This window comes from Calliopsis andreniformis, unplaced genomic scaffold (assembly GCF_051401765.1).
Source record: "Calliopsis andreniformis isolate RMS-2024a unplaced genomic scaffold, iyCalAndr_principal scaffold0014, whole genome shotgun sequence".
Classification (NCBI taxonomy): Eukaryota; Metazoa; Arthropoda; class Insecta; order Hymenoptera; family Andrenidae; genus Calliopsis; species Calliopsis andreniformis.
In genome coordinates this window covers 17,949,721-17,962,124 of record NW_027480427.1, presented here as the reverse complement: position 1 = coordinate 17,962,124, position 12,404 = coordinate 17,949,721, and positions in this window count along the sequence as shown.

Sequence of the window (12,404 nt, the reverse complement as noted above, 5' to 3'; positions counted from 1 at the left end):
AACAACGCCCTTGGGTGAAGCCTAGGTTTCCCGGAACGTAGAAATGACCATAACTTTCACACTGTTTGCAATTATTCATTTTATACGATGGAAAAGCTGTTGTATTTATATCGTATTTTATGCTTCGGGCGTTGACTTCTAAGGACCTAACTATTCGATCTGGTGGAGCAACACCCTACAGTGATGCCTAGGTTGCCCGGAACGTAGATACGACCATAACCTTCACACTGGTTGCAAATTATTCCTGCTATACGATGGAAAGCTGTTGTATTTTTACTGCATTTTATGCTTCGGGCATTGACTTCTAAGGCCCTAACTATGCAATCTGTTGGAGCAACGCCCTAGGGGGAAGCCTAGGTTGCCCGGAACGTAGAAATGACCATAACTTTCACACTGGTTGCAATTATTCATTTTATACGATGGAAAAGCTGTTGAATTTATATCGTATTTTTTGCTTCTGGCGTTGACTTCTTAGACCCTAACTACTCCATCTGGTGGATCAACGCCCTAGCGGGAAGCGTAGGTTGCCCGGAAAGTAGAAATGGCCATAACTTTCACACTCGTAGCAATTATTCGTTTTATACGATGGAACAGCTGTTTTATTTATATCGTATTTTATGCTTCTGGCGTTGACTTCTAAGGACCTCGCTATTCGATCTGGTGGAGCAACGCCCTAGAGTGAAGCCTAGGTTGCTCGGAATGTAGAAATGAACATAACTTTCACACTGGTAGCAATTATTCGTTTTATACGATGGAAAAACTGTTCTATTTATTTTTATTTTATGCTTCGGGCATTGACTTCTAAGGCCCTAGCAATTCGATTTGGTGGAGCACCGCCCTAGAGTGAAGCCTAGTTTGCCCGGAAGGTAGGAATGACCATAACTTCCACACTGGTTGCAATTATTCGTTTTATACCATGGAAAAGCTGTCGTATTTATATCGCTTTTTATGCTTCTGGCGTTGACTTCTTAGGCCCTAACTATTCCATCTGGTGGAACAACGCCCTAGGGTAAAGCCCAGATTGCGCTGAACGTAGAAATGACCATAACTTTCACACTGGTAGCAATTTTTCGTTTTATACGATGGAAAAACTGTTTTATTTATTTTGTATTTTATGCTTCGGGCGTTGACTTCTAAGGCCCTAACTATTCCATCTGGTGGAGCAACGCCCTAGAGTGCAGCCTAGGTTACCCGGAACGTAGAAATGACAATAACTTTCACACTGGTTGCAATTATTCGTTTTATACGATGGAAAAGCTGTTGCATCTTTATTGTATTTTATGCTTCTGTCGTTGACGTCTAAGCCCGTAACTATTAGATGTGGTGGAGCAACGCCCTAGAGTGAAGCCTAGGTTGCCCGGAACGTAGAATCGGCCATCACTTTCAAACTGGTTGCAATTATTCCTGTTATATGATGGAAACACTGTTGTACTTTTATTGCATTTTATGCTTCGGGCGTTGACTTCTGAGGCCGTAGCTTTCGATGTGGTGGAAGAACACCATAGTGTGAAGCCTAGTTTGACCGGAACGTAGAAATGACCATAACTTTCATACTGGTTGCTATCATTCGTTTTATATGATGGAAGAACTGTTCTATTTATATTGTATTTTATGCTTCTGGCGTTGACTTCATAGGCCCATACTATTCGATCTGGTGGATCAACGTCCTAGAGTGAAGCCTAGGTTGACCGGAACGTAGAAATGACCATAACTTTCACACTGGTTACCATTATTCGTTTTATATGATGGAAGAGCTGTTGTATTTATATCGTATTTTATGCTTCTGGCGTTGACCTTGAAGGCCGTAGCTATTGGATGTGGTGGAGCAACGCCCTAGAGTGTCGTATGGGTTGCCCGGAACGTAGAAATGACCATTACTTTCACAATGTTTGCAAATATTCATTTTATACGGTGGAAAAACTGTTGTACTTATATTGTGTTTTATTCTTCTGGCGTTGAATTCTCAGTCCCTAGCTATTCTATCTGGTCGAGCAACGCCCTAGAGTGAAACCTAGGTTACCCGGAACGTAGACATGACCATTACTTTCACACTGTTTGCAATTATTCATTTTATACGATGGAAAAGCTGTTGTATTTATATTGTATTTTATGCTCCTGGCGTTAACTTCTAAGGCCGTAGCTATTAGATGTGGTGGAGCAACGCATTAGAGTGACGCCTAGGTTGACCGGAACGTAGAAATGACCATTATTTTCACAACGTCTGCAATTATTCATTTTATACGATGGAAAAACTGTTGTACTTATAGTGTATTTTATCCTTCTGGCGTTGAATTCTAAGCCCCTAGCTATTCAATCTGGTGGAGCATCGCCCTAGAGTGAAACCTAGGTTACCCGGAACGTGGAAATGACCAGTACTTTCACACTGGTTGCAGTTATTCGTTTTATAGAATGGAAAAACTGTTCTATTTATTTTGCATTTTATGCTTCGGGCGTTGACTTCTAAGGCCCTAGCTATTCCATCTGGTGGAGCAACACCCTAGCGTGAAGCCTAGTTTGCCCGGAACGTAGAACATACCATTACATTCACACTGTTTGCAATTATTATCGCTGTTATACGATGGAAAAACTGTTGCATTTTTATTGTATTTTATGCTTCTGGCGTTAACTTCTAAGGCCCTAACTATTCGATCTGGTGGTGCAACGCCCTAGAGTGAAGCCTAGGTTGCTCGGAACGTAGAAATGGCCATTACCTTCACACTGTTTGCAATTATTCATTTTATACGATGGCAAAGCTGTTGTATTTATATTGTATTTTATGCTTCCGGCGTTAGCTTCTAAGGCCGTAGCTGTCAGATGTGGAGCAGCAACGCCCTAGAGTGACGCGTAGGTTGTCAGGCACGTAGAAATGACCATTACTTTCACAATGTTCGCAATCATTCATTTTATACGATGGAAAAACTTTTGTACTTATATTGTATTTTATGCTTCGGGCGTTGACTTCTAAGGCCCTAACAGTTCGATTTGGTGGAGCAACGCCCTACAGTGAAGCCTAGATTGCCCGGAACGTAGATATGTCCATAACCATCACACAGGTTGCAATTATTCGTTTTATACGATTTAAGGACTGTTGTATTTATTTTGTAGTTTATGCTTCTGGCGTTGACTTCTAAGGCCCTAACTATTCCATCTGGTGGAACGACGGCCTATGGTGAAGCCTAGGTTGCCCGGAACGTAGAAATGACCAGTACTTTCACACTGGTTGCAGTTATTCGTTTTATACAATGGAAAAACTGTTCTACTTATTTTGCATTTTATGCTTCGGGCGTTGACTTCTAAGGCCCTACCTATTCCATCTGGTGGAGCAACACCCTAGCGTGAAGCCTAGATTGCCCGGAACGTAGAACATACAATTACCTTCACACTGTTTGCAATTATTCCTGTTATATGATGGAAAAACTGTTGCATCTTTATTGTATTTTATGCTTCTGGCGCTGACTTCTAAGGTCCTAACTATTCGATCTGGTGGAGCAACGCCATAGAGTGAAGCCTAGGTTGCCCGGGAAGTAGAAATGACCATAACTTTCACACTGGTTGCAAATATACATTATATACGATGGAAAAGCTGTTGTACTTATATTGTATTTTAAGCTTCTGGCGTTGACTTCATAGGCCCTAACTATTCCATCTGGTGGAGCAACGTCCTAGACTGAAGCCTAGGTTGACCGGAACGTAGAAATGACCACAACTTTCACACTGGTTACCATTATTCGTTTTACACGATGGAAAAGCTGTTGAAATTATATCCTATTTTATGCTTCTGGCGTTGACTTTGAAGGCCGTAGCTATTAGATGTGGTGGAGCAACGCCCTAGAGTGTCGCTTGGGTTGACCGCAACGTAGAAATGACCATTACTTTTACACTGGTAGCAATTATTCGTTTTATACAATGGAAAAACTGTTCTTTTTATTTTGTATTTTATGCTTCGGGCGTTGACTTCTAAGGCCCTAACCGTTTGATCTGGTGCAGCAACGCCCTAGAGTGAAGCCTAGGTTGCCCGGACCGTAGAAATGACAATTACTTTCACACTGTTTGCAATTATTCCTTTTATACGATGCAAAAGCTGTTGTATTTATATCAAATTATATGCTTCTGGCGTTGACTTCGAAGGACCTAACTATTCCATCTGGTGGAGCAGCGCCCTAGAGTGAAGCCTAGGTTGCTCGGAATGTAGAAGTAACCATAACTTTCACACCGGTTGCAATTATTCGTTTTTTACGATGGAAAAGCTGTTGTATTTATATTGTATTTTATGCCTCTGGCGTTGACTTCTAAGGCACTAGCTATTGGATCTAGTGGAGCAACGCCCTAGAGTGAAGCCTAGGTTGCCCGGAACGTAGAAATGACCATCACTTTCAAACTGGTTGCAATTAATCCTGTTATACGATGGAAAAACTGTTGTATTTTTATTGCATTTTATGCTTCTGGCGTTGACTTCTAAGGCCCTAACAATTCAATCTGTTGGAGCAACGCCCTAGAGTGAAGCCTAGGTTGCTCGGAATGTAGAAATGACCATAACTTTCACACTGGTTGCAATTATTCGTTTTATACGATGGAGAAACTGTTGTATTTATATCGTATTTTATGCTTCTGGCGTTGACTTCTTAGGCCCTAACTATTCGATCTGGTGGAGCAACGCCCTAGAGTGAAGCCTAGGTTGCACGGAACGTAGAAATGACCATAACTTTCACACTGGTTGCAATTATTCGTTTTATACGATGGAAAAACTGTTGCATCTTTATCGTATTTTATGCTTCTGGCGTTCACTTCTTAGGCCCTAACCATTCGATCTGGTGGAACAGCGCCCTAGAGCGAAGCCTAGGTTGCCCGGAACATAGAAATGACCATTACTTTCACACTGTTTGCAATTATTCCTTTTATACGATGGAACAGCTGTTTTATTTATATCGTATTTTATGCTTCTGGCGTTGACTTCTAAGGACCTAACTATTCGATCTGGTGGAGCAACGCCCTAGAGTGAAGCCTAGGTTGCTCGGAATGTAGAAATGAACATAACTTTCACACTGGTAGCAATTATTCGTTTTATACGATGGAAAAACTGTTCTATTTATTTTTATTTTATGCTTCGGGCATTGACTTCTAAGGCCCTAGCTATTCGATTTGGTGGAGCACCGCCCTAGAGTGAAGCCTAGTTTGCCCGGAAGGTAGGAATGACCATAACTTCCACACTGGTTGCAATTATTCGTTTTATACCATGGAAAAGCTGTCGTATTTATATCGCTTTTTATGCTTCTGGCGTTGACTTCTTAGGCCCTAACTATTCCATCTGGTGGAACAACGCCCTAGGGTAAAGCCCAGATTGCGCTGAACGTAGAAATGACCATAACTTTCACACTGGTAGCAATTTTTCGTTTTATACGATGGAAAAACTGTTTTATTTATTTTGTATTTTATGCTTCGGGCGTTGACTTCTAAGGCCCTAACTATTCCATCTGGTGGAGCAACGCCCTAGAGTGCAGCCTAGGTTACCCGGAACGTAGAAATGACAATAACTTTCACACTGGTTGCAATTATTCGTTTTATACGATGGAAAAGCTGTTGCATCTTTATTGTATTTTATGCTTCTGTCGTTGACGTCTAAGCCTGTAACTATTAGATGTGGTGGAGCAACGCCCTAGAGTGAAGCCTAGGTTGCCCGGAACGTAGAATCGGCCATCACTTTCAAACTGGTTGCAATTATTCCTGTTATATGATGGAAACACTGTTGTACTTTTATTGCATTTTATGCTTCGGGCGTTGACTTCTGAGGCCGTAGCTTTCGATGTGGTGGAAGAACACCATAGTGTGAAGCCTAGTTTGACCGGAACGTAGAAATGACCATAACTTTCATACTGGTTGCTATCATTCGTTTTATATGATGGAAGAACTGTTCTATTTATATTGTATTTTATGCTTCTGGCGTTGACTTCATAGGCCCATACTATTCGATCTGGTGGATCAACGTCCTAGAGTGAAGCCTAGGTTGACCGGAACGTAGAAATGACCATAACTTTCACACTGGTTACCATTATTCCTTTTATACGATGGAAAAGCTGTTGTATTTATATCGTATTTTATGCTTCGGGCGTTGACTTCTTAGGCCCTAACATTTCGATCTGCTGGAGCAACGCCCTACAGTGAAGCCTAGGTTGCCCGGAACGTAGATATGACCATAACCTTCACACAGGTTGCAATTATTCGTTTTATACGATGGAAAAACTGTTGTATTTATATTGTATTTTATGCTTCTGGCGTTGACTTCATAGGCCCATACTATTCGATCTGGTGGATCAACGTCCTAGAGTGAAGCCTAGGTTGCCCGGAACGTAGAAATGACCATAACTTTTACACTGGCAGCAATTATTCGTTTTATACAATGGAAAAACCGTTCTATTTATTTTGTATTTTATGCTTCGGGCGTTGACTCCTAAGGCCCTAACTGTTTGATCTGGTGGAGCATCGCCGTAGAGTGAAGCCTAGGTTGCCCGGAACGTAGAAATGACCATAACTTTCACACTGGTTGCTATTTTTCGTTTTATACGATGGAAAAACTGTTATATTTATATTGTATTTAAGCTTCTGGCGTCGACTTCTGAGGCCGTTGCTATTCGATGTGGTGGAAGAACGCCATAGAGTGAAGCCTAGGTAGCCCGGATCGTAGAAATGTCCATATCTTTCACACTGTTTGCAATTTTTCGTTTTTACGATGGAAAAACTGTTTTATTTATTTTGTATTTTATGCATCGGGCGTTGACTTCTAAGGCCCTAACTATTCGGTCTGGTGGAGCAACGCCCTAGAGTGCAGCCTAGGTTGCCCGGAACGTAGAAATGACCATAACTTTCACACTGGTTGCTATCATTCGTTTTATATGATGGAAAAACTGTTGTATTTATATTGTATTTTATGCTTCTGGCGCTCACTTCTTAGGCCCTAACTATTCGATCTGGTGGAACAACGCCCTAGAGTGCGGCCTAGGTTGCCCGGAACGTAGAAATGACCATAACTTTTACACTGGTAGCAATTATTCGTTTTATACAATGGAAAAACTGTTCTATTTATTTTGCATTTCATGCTTCGGGCGTTGACTTCTAAGGCCCTAACTATTCCATCTGGTGGAACAACGCCCTAGAGTAAAGCCCAGGTTGCGTGGAACGTAGAAATGACCATAACTTTCACACTGGTAGCAATTATTCGTTTTATACAATGGAAAAACTGTTCTATTTATATTTTATTTTATGCTTCTGTCGTTCACTTCTTAGGCCCTAACTATTCGATCTGGTGGAACAACGCCGTAGAGTGAAGCCTAGGTTGCCCGGAGCGTAGAAATGACCATTACTTTCACACTGTTTGCAATTACTCCTTTTATACGGTGGAACAGCTGTTGTATTTATATCGTATTTTATGCTTCTGGCGTTGACTTCTAAGGACCTAACTATTCGATCTGGTGGTGCAACGCCCTAGAGTGAAGCCTAGGTTGCTCGGAATGTAGAAATGACCATAACTTTCACACTGATTGCAATTATTCGTTTTATACGATGGAACAGCTGTTGTATTTATATCGTATTTTATGCTTCTGGCGTTGACTTCTAAGGACCTAACTATTCGATCTGGTGGAGCAACGCCCTAGAGTGAAACCTAGGTTGCACGGAACGTAGAAATGACCATAACTTTCACACTGGTTGCTATTATTCGTTTTATACGATGGAAAAACTGTTATACTTATATTGTATTTTATGCTTCTGGCGTTGACTTCTTAGGCCCTAGCTATTCGATCTTGTGGAACAACGCCCTAGAGTGAAGCCTAGGTTGCCTGGAACGTAGAAATGACCATCACTTTCACACGGGTTGCAATTATTCCTGTTATAGGATGGAAAGACTGTTGTATTTTTATTGTATTTTGTACATCAGGCGTTGACTTGTGAGGCCGTAGCTATTCGATGTTGTGGAAGAACGCCATAGAGTGAAGCCTAGGTAGCCCGGAACGTAGAAATGTCCATATCTTTCACACTGTTTGCAATTATTCATTTTATACGATGGCAAAGCTGTTGTATTTATATTGTATTTTATGCTTCTGGCGTTGACTTCTTAGGCCCTAACTATTCGATCTGGTGGAGCAACGCCCTAGAGTGAAGCCTAGGTTGCACGGAACGTAGAAATGACCATAACTTTCACACTGGTTGCAATTATTCGTTTTATACGATGGAAAAACTGTTGCATCTTTATCGTATTTTATGCTTCTGGCGTTCACTTCTTAGGCCCTAACCATTCGATCTGGTGGAACAACGCCCTAGAGCGAAGCCTAGGTTGCCCGGAACATAGAAATGACCATTACTTTCACACTGTTTGCAATTATTCCTTTTATACGATGGAACAGCTGTTTTATTTATATCGTATTTTATGCTTCTGGCGTTGACTTCTAAGGACCTAACTATTCGATCTGGAGGAGCAACGCCCTAGAGTGAAGCCTAGGTTGCTCGGAATGTAGAAATGAACATAACTTTCACACTGGCAGCAATTATTCGTTTTATACGATGGAAAAACTGTTCTATTTATTTTTATTTTATGCTTCGGGCATTGACTTCTAAGGCCCTAGCTATTCGATTTGGTGGAGCACCGCCCTAGAGTGAAGCCTAGTTTGCCCGGAAGGTAGGAATGACCATAACTTCCACACTGGTTGCAATTATTCGTTTTATACCATGGAAAAGCTGTCGTATTTATATCGCTTTTTATGCTTCTGGCGTTGACTTCTTAGGCCCTAACCATTCCATCTGGTGGAACAACGCCCTAGGGTAAAGCCCAGATTGCGCTGAACGTAGAAATGACCATAACTTTCACACTGGTAGCAATTTTTCGTTTTATACGATGGAAAAACTGTTTTATTTATTTTGTATTTTATGCTTCGGGCGTTGACTTCTAAGGCCCTAACTATTCCATCTGGTGGAGCAACGCCATAGAGTGCAGCCTAGGTTACCCGGAACGTAGAAATGACCATAACTTTTACACTGGTAGCAATTATTCGTTTTATACAATGGAAAAACTGTTCTATTTATTTTGTATTTAATGCTTCGGGCGTTGACTTCTAAGGCCCTAACTGTTTGATCTGGTGGAGCAACGCCCTGGAGTGAAGCCTAGGTTACCTGGAACGTAGAAATGACCATCACTTTCACACGGGTTGCAATTATTCCTGTTATAGGAAGGAAAGACTGTTGTATTTTTATTGTACTTTATACTTCAGGCGTTGACTTCTGTGGCCGTAGCTATTCGATGTGGTGGAAGAACGCCGTAGAGTGAAGCCTAGGTTGCCCGGAACGTAGAAATGACAATTACTTTCACACTGTTTGCAATTATTCCTTTTGTACGATGGAACAGCTGTTGTATTTATGTCGTATTTTATGCTTCTGGCGTTGACTTCTAAGGACCTAACTATTCGATCTGGTGGAGCAACGCCCTAGAGTGAAGCCTAGGTTGCTCGAAATGTAGAAATGACCATAACTTTCACACTGATTGCAATTATTCGTTTTATACGATGGAAAAACTGTTGCATCTTTATCGTATTTTATGCTTCTGGCGTTGACTTCTTAGGCCGTAACTATTCGATCTGGTGGAGCAACGCCCTGAAGTGAAACCTGGGTTGCCCGGAACGTAGAAATGACCACTGCTATCACACTGGTTGCAAATTATTCCTGCTATACGATGGAAAAACTGTTGTATTTTTATTGCATTGTATGCTTCTGGCGTTCACTTCTTAGGCCCTAACTATTCGATCTGGTGGAACAACGCCCTAGGGTGAAGCCTAGGTTGCCCGGAACGTAGAAATGACCATAGCTTTTACACTCGTAGCAATTATTCGTTTTATACAATGGAAAAACCGTTCTATTTATTTTGTATTTTATGCTTCGGGCGTTGACTTCTAAGGCCCTAACTATTCGATCTGGTGGAACAACGCCGTAGAGTGAAGCCTAGGTTGCCCGGAACGTAGAAAGGACCATTACTTTCACACTGTTTGCAATTATTCCTTTTATACGATGGAAAAGCTGTTGTACTTATATCCTATTTTATGCTTCTGGCGTTGACTTCTAAGGACCTAACTATTCGATCTGGTGGAGCAACGACCTAGAGTGAATCCTAGGTTGCTCGGAATGTAGAAATGACCATAACCTTCACACTGATTGCAATTATTCGTTTTATACGATGGAAAAGCTGTTGCATCTTTATCGTATTTTATGCTTCTGGCTTTGACTTCTTAGGCCGTAACTATTCGATCTGGTGGAGCAACGCCCTGGAGTGAAACCTGGGTTGCCCGGAACGTAGAAATGACCACTACTATAACACTGGTTGCAAATTATTCCTGCTGTACGATGGAAAAACTGTTGTATTTTTATTGCATTATATGCTTCTGGCGTTGACTTCTTAGGCCCTAACTATTCGATCTGGTGGAACAACGCCCTAGGGTGAAGCCTAGGTTTCCCGGAACGTAGAAATGACCATAACTTTCACACTGTTTGCAATTATTCATTTTATACGATGGAAAAGCTGTTGTATTTATATCGTATTTTATGCTTCGGGCGTTGACTTCTAAGGACCTATCTATTCGATCTGGTGGAGCAACACCCTACAGTGATGCCTAGGTTGCCCGGAACGTAGATACGACCATAACCTTCACACTGGTTGCAAATTATTCTTGCTATACGATGGAAAGCTGTTGTATTTTTACTGCATTTTATGCTTCGGGCATTGACTTCTAAGGCCCTAACTATGCAATCTGTTGGAGCAACGCCCTAGGGGGAAGCCTAGGTTGCCCGGAACGTAGAAATGACCATAACTTTCACACTGGTTGCAATTATTCATTTTATACGATGGAAAAGCTGTTGAATTTATATCGTATTTTTTGCTTCTGGCGTTGACTTCTTAGACCCTAACTATTCCATCTGGTGGATCAACGCCCTAGCGGGAAGCGTAGGTTGCCCGGAAAGTAGAAATGGCCATAACTTTCACACTCGTAGCAATTATTCGTTTTATACGATGGAAAAACTGTTCTATTTATTTTGTATTTTATGCTTCCGGCGTTGACTTCTAACGCCCTAACTATTCGATCTGGTGGAGCAACGCCCTAGAGTGAAGCCTAGGTTGCCCTGTACGTAGAAATGACCATCACTTTCCAACTGGTTGCAATTATTCCTGTTATATGATGGAAAAACTGTTGCATTTTTATTGCATTTTATGCTTCGGGCATTGTCTTCTAAGGCCCTAACTATTCACTCTGTTGGAGCAACGCCCTAGGGTGAAGCCTAGGTTGCCCGGAAAGTAGAAATGACCGTAACTTTCATACTGGTTGCAATTATTCGTTTTATATGGTGGAAAAACTGTTGTATTTATATTGTATTTTATTATTCTGGCGTTGACTTCTAAGGCCCTAACTATTCGATCAGGTGGAGCAACGCCCTAGAGTGAAGCCTAGGTTGCTCGAAGTGTAGAAATGACCATAACTTTCACATTGGTTGCAATTATTCGTTTTATACGATGGAAAAACTGTTGTATTTATATGGTATTTTATGCTTCTGGCGTTCACCTCTTAGGCCCTAACTCTTCGATCTGGTGGAACAACGCCCTAGGGTGAAGCCTAGGTTGCCCGGAACGTAGAAATGACCATAACTTTCACACTGTCTGCAATTATTCATTTTATACGATGGAAAAGCTGTTGTATTTATATCGTATTTTATGCTTCGGGCGTTGACTTCTTAGGCCCTAACATTTCGATCTGGTGGAGCAACGCCCTAGGGTGAAGCCTAGGTTGCCCGGAACGTAGAAATGACCATAACTTTTACACTGGTTGCAATTATTCGTATTATACGATGGAAAAACTGTTGTATTTATATTGTATTTTATGCTTCTGGCGTTCACTTCTTAGGCCCTAACTATTCGATCTGGTGGTACAACGCCCTAGGGTGAAGCCTAGGTTGCCCGGAAGTAGAAATGACCATAACTTTTACACTGGCAGCAATTATTCGTTTTATACAATGGAAAAACCGTTCTATTTATTTTGTATTTTATGCTTCGGGCGTTGACTTCTAAGGCCCTAACTGTTTGATCTGGTGGAGCATCGCCGTAGAGTGAAGCCTAGGTTGCCCGGAACGTAGAAATGACCATAACTTTCACACTGGTTGCTATCTTTCGTTTTATACGATGGAAAAACTGTTATATTTATATTGTATTTAAGCTTCTGGCGTCGACTTCTGAGGCCGTTGCTATTCGATGTGGTGGAAGAACGCCATAGAGTGAAGCCTAGGTAGCCCGGATCGTAGAAATGTCCATATCTTTCACACTGTTTGCAATTTTTCGTTTTTACGATGGAAAAACTGTTTTATTTATTTTGTATTTTATGCTT